This window comes from Cnephaeus nilssonii (genome assembly GCF_951640355.1).
Source record: "Cnephaeus nilssonii genome assembly, chromosome: X".
NCBI classification, from domain to species: domain Eukaryota; kingdom Metazoa; phylum Chordata; class Mammalia; order Chiroptera; family Vespertilionidae; genus Cnephaeus; species Cnephaeus nilssonii.
In genome coordinates, this window is record NC_137071.1 from 128,997,660 (window position 1) to 129,003,101 (window position 5,442).

At 42.3% G+C, this 5,442-nt stretch overlaps 1 pseudogene across 1 annotated transcript; it reads right to left on the bottom strand.

The window, feature by feature from the left end:
* Nucleotides 1–501: 501 nt before the first annotated feature.
* On the bottom strand, nt 502–1,096 carry LOC307095904 (rRNA-processing protein FCF1 homolog; annotated as a pseudogene). Its single transcript has one exon. The product of its transcript is annotated as an rRNA-processing protein FCF1 homolog (transcript).
* Between the last annotated feature and the right edge of the window lie 4,346 nt (nt 1,097–5,442).

Here is a 5,442-nt window from a genome sequence, read left to right on the forward strand (position 1 = left end):
CAGAACTGGAATTGATGCTGGCCTTCAGTGGAAACTCGGCTGGGAGCTCAGCTGTGTTGCCAACTAGAGTGCCTACACATGGCCTCTATAGCATGGTGGTCTAATGCAGAAGTTGGGTGGACTTTTCTGACCTAGTCTTGGAAATCATGTAGCATCATTTCTGCAACATTCTACTGATAGAGAATCACTATGAGCAGCCGGGGAGGGGCCACAAGCCCCATTTCTTTTTCTTTCTTTCTTTCTTTTTTTAAGTTGTGAGTAGTCATCTGATTTATAAAAAGATGCAACAAAAATTTAAACGACACAAAATATCATTTTCAAAACAACATCAGTATCATTTTCAAAACACCACCAAAAAGTGAGTGTATTTAACTGTTCTCAGCTCATAACAGCAAATGTGTGAGTGGGGCAATAATGCATGCTGTAGCATGTTTAATAAACCTGCAACAGAGAAAGTTGTTTGAAGGAAAGCAGAGAAACTCTGTCTAAAAATTTTAAGTATTAGAACCGAGGGGCTCCATAATCATTTGGCATCCGCTCAATGTTGTACCTATGGTTAGAAATGTACATGATGGAACTCCAGGGATCTTCCTGATTCTTCGTTTAAGGTCCCGGTCAACTGTGGCCACAATATAACACTTGTGCTGAGTACTCTCTGTACTAAGCAGTCATCTGCATAGGTTCCTTTGTGTGTGCATGGTAATCGTTCAAATCTTGGATCCTTGGTGATCCTTAGAGCCACTCGATACTTCTGCCCCAATTTCTCAATTTCAGCCATTACACAGTCAGTTATACAAGGGATACACTTGGCATAGAGACAATCCATCATTGACTGCACTAAGTCAAGTTTGGCCTTAATGGAAAAGTTGATAAAGTTGGTATCAACCAGGATGTGGTAAGGTGGGCCTAGCTGTGTGTTATATTGAAAGAATAAGCAGGAGGGGTGTTGGGGGACTTCTCTTTCTTTGAGTGCACTGGGATCTTTCTTTTCTTTCTTTTTAGGTTTTAATCTATCCTTTTCTTTAAGCCTCTAATCTCTGAGACTAAGCATTCGCTTCATGGTAGCATACTTCCTTGTTTTCTTTTGCTTCCCCATGTTCACGTCGCACTCTTGTTTCTTCCGTAATCACCCCCCCCCCCCCATTTCTTGATGGGAGGAAGGTCAAGGTCATATTGTAGAAGAGAATGTGCTGTCTGCCACAAGGGTATGAGAGGTAGATGTGTGGGCAGAGGGCCTTCTAGTCACAGAAAACAACAGAACCAGGAAAGAAGGATGCTCCAGGTGTGTTGAAGGAATGGCAAGTTATCTGGTTTGGCTGGGGTAAGGAGTGTGATGAATTGGGGGAGATACATTTTTTAAATCCTCACCCAAGGGTATATTTTTATTGATTTTAGAGAGAGGGGAAGGTGAGAGAGAAAGAGATAGATAGATAGATAGATAGATAGATAGATAGATAGATAATAGATAGATGATAGATAGATAGATAGATAGATAGATAGATAGATAGATAGATAGGAATATCAATGTGAGAGAGAAACATTGGTGAATTGCCTCCTGTTCCCACCCCGACAAGTGATGGAACCCACCACCTAGCTTTGTGCCTTGACCAGGAATCAAACCCACAATGTTTTTGGTATATGGGACAATGCTCCAACCAACTGAGCCATCTGGCCAGGGCATTTAAAAAACTATCCACAGAGAGCTTTGAATTCCAGAATCCTGAGTCTAGATTTATTGAGGCAACCTAGTGATAAGATTAAGAACATGACTTTAAGTCAGCTAGAACTCTTTTCAGATTATCCTGTAACTATAAGCTGTGTGAATTCTTTACCCTTCCAGAGACTCAATGTTCTTATCTGCCAAAGAGGATAATTATAACTTTGTTGTAGTTTTACTTCACAGGATAAGATAATGAATGTTAATCACTTATTTATATACTAGAGGCTCGATGCATGAAATTCGTGCAAGAGTAGGCCTTCCTTCCTCCAGCTGCTGGCACTGGCTTCCCTCTGGCACCCAGGACCTGGGCTTCCCTAGAAGCCCTGGCTTCACCCGGAAGGACTTCCAGTCTAATTAGCATATTACACTTTTATTATTATAGACAATAAAGGGTGGCAATCATTATCAGTCTGAGAGAAATAAGGTAACCAATAAGAGTGTTTGAGGGTAAAGAAACATGATCATATTTGTCATTCAGGAAAATACCAGCAGGCAGCTAATAGGCCTGAAGTCAGAAGGACCAATTAGGAAGATTTGACGTTACCTAGCTGAGAAGCCATGAGAGTCTGACCTGGGGTGGTGACTGGGGAGGGCGTAGAGTGACAAGATATTAAGCAGACAAAGTTTTGTTTAGTTGTTCTGGCTACAAGAGTGAGCAAGAGGGAGAACCTGACTTGGGTCCGAGATCAGAGGTGGGAGGTCAGAGTTCAGGTCCTCCTGGTGGGGCTCTGCAAAGAGGTAGCATTTCTGCTGTATAGGGTTGCTCTTGCTCTCAACATAAAGGAGCATCTTCATCAAGAATCTAAAAGCAGAATCTGAGGCAGGAATTCTTGGGCTAGTGATTTATTAGAGGAGTGTTCTCAGGAGAAAGAGAGTGAGGGAAGAAGGGAGGAGCAGAGAAAGGAGGTAGCCCTGGCTGCTATGGCTTAGTTGGTTGGGTGGGTGTGGTCACCAAAAGATTGCTGGTTTGATTCCTGGTCAGGGTGGGGGTTTTGGGTTCAATCCCTGGTTGGGGGCATGTAGGAGGGAGATTGATGTTTTCTTCTCACATCAATGTTTCAGTCTCTCTCCTTCTCCCTTCCTCTCTCTCTAAAAAGCAATTTAAAAAATCTTTTGAAAAAAAGAGAGAAAAGAAAGGAAGGAGGTAGTGTCACCTGGAGAGCAGCTTCAGCCAACCCCACAGGGAGCCCTGTAGCTTGATTGGATCATGCAATTAGTCACACCTTGAGGCAAAGGGGCCTGCCTTTTGTACTTCCCAGCCAGCCACTCACTGGCTTTGCTGCCTGGGGGTAGTGGGGTAAGGTATAACGTCCCTTGCCAGATGGCTCTATTTGCATAAGAGCAATTCTCTGGAGAGGGGGCAGCTGTGAGCTCTCAGCAACCACCATTTCTAGCAGTTGGGGAATGGGGGTACTGGTCCAGAAAAGGGAATTGGATGAGGCACCACGAGTGTCCCTTATAAGGGTCAGTGTTGTGATCAATCTGCTTGACACCTTTCCCGACTCAGGGAACCAGCGCAATTTAACTTCTGCTCAGCATGCTGTGTTCATTTTAGAAAATTCCTTTCGGTTGCAGGCTGTGATAATAACTAATGTCTTGTGTTTAGGAGGTCATTTCTTCTTCTTAAAGGGCCCTAGAGTAGGGCATCGTGCATGGGTAGACTGCTGAAATGCAGGCCAGCAGCATGTCTGTAGAGCCTCTTGGCTTACAGGTGGGTAGAGAGAAAGGGAGAGGGAAAGTTAAGAGAGGTCCATAGAGCAGACAGCACATGGAGATGTGCATTACATCATACTTACTGAAGAACTTTCCCCCTCATAATTTATGTCCCTCTCAAAGGACTCAGCAGGTGCTATTTATTTCATCTCTGGCTCTGTGATCTTCTGTTCCATGCACACTGGATTTGATTGAGATTAGACAAATCACTGTTTTCTTTGAAATGGGAGACTTCTGAAGCAATCTCTGAATGTAGTGCATGATAAATTTAACTTTTCATATAGGTACTGTTTGCTTCTTTAAAGTCAATATAAATGATTAAATGGGAGTAACTTATATAATTCAAAGTAAACACATACACACATACTAAATCTTTAGATGCATGGTTTGGCTGCTTGCCACCAGAAATCTCCCACTTCCCTTTGCTTATTAGAAGCAAACACAAAACCGAATCAACACCATCAAGGGTTTGCCCACTTGGAAAGGATATTGCATTCCAGAGCAGTCTAAAGGTTACACTACTCATGACAATTGTATATTGTTTTCTCTAAAGTTCATGGGAAGATAATAGCCGTTACTTTCTGCCTTCATACCAGCTTTTCAGCACTCATAGTCCTTCTAAAAGGGAGAAGCACACCTTTTGTGCATTTTGCAAAGTGGCACTCCTTGGGCTCTTGTCAGGAAGTCCTACTAGATTGAACCTGTCTATTGACCTCCATGGTCCTGTCATATTTTGTTATAGCAGCCTGAATGGACTAAGACATCCTCAATTTCAGAAAGAGAAAAAATATTCATGAAACCACTCACAGACTATCATTATTGGAGGTCAGAGGTTCTGTTTTCAGATGACAACAAATAAATGGTTTCCAAATACGTGGTAGATGCCATCGCATTGAGTCCTAAAGATTAAGTGCTAGTGGAGTTTCTCACTTCTACCAAGATTAATACTCTAGATGGGTATATTCTGTGACAGGAGATTCTGGATGAGTCTTTGAGCCTCAGATTCTGTATCTCTAAAGTGATAATATTTATCTGACCTGTCACACAATGCCAGGGGGAGCATGTAAGGACATAAATGGGAAGGAACTTTGCAAAGACCTAAGTGATGTTCAAATATTGCAAACCAGGGGATATTTAATAATGACACATTTATTTAATTTAAAAATATATATTTTATTGATATCAGAGAGGGAGAGGGAGGGAGAGAGAGATAAAAACATCAATGATGAGAGAAAATCATTGATTTGCTGCCTCCTGCATGCCCCACACTGGGGATGGAGACCACAACCTGAGAATAGACAAAGATTGCTGGCAACTACCAGAAGCTGGAAGAGGCAAGGAAGGAGTCTTCCATAGAATCTTCAGATGGAGCAGGGGTCCTCAAACTTTTTAAACAGGGGGCCAATTCACTGTCCCTCAGACCGTTGGAGGGCTGGACTATATAGTTTTTAAAAAAAACTATGAACAAACTCCTATGCACACTGCACATGTCTTATTTTGAACTAAAAAAACAAAACAGCAAAAACACCCGGCGGGCCGGATAAATGTCCTCAGCGGGCCACATGTGGCCCGCGGGCCGTAGTTTGAGGACGCCTGAGATGGAGCATGGCCTTCCTGACACCTTGATTTTAGATTTCTGGCCTCCAAAAGCAGGAGAGAATACATTTCTATTGTTGCAACTCACCCAGTTTATGGTCATTTGTTATGGTAGCCCTAGGAAACTAATACAGCACTCAACATAAAGAAAGCCCTACGAATTTCATCATGCCAGAGAGTGAGCAGAGTATTGAAAGACAAGGGAAGTGGGTGGTTGGCAATCTGCAATGCATGGCTTTTATAATGAAAATGTTTATTTTCTGCCTTTCCTTTTAAAAGTAGAACAGGCACTTTAAATGGACCAAAAGAAAACAGCATTAAAAACTATAATAAAGGCAAGTTAGGAGAAGGTTGGGAAGGAAAGTAATCACAGCAAATAATAAGATTGAGTCAGTTGAGTGGCCTTATCTTGT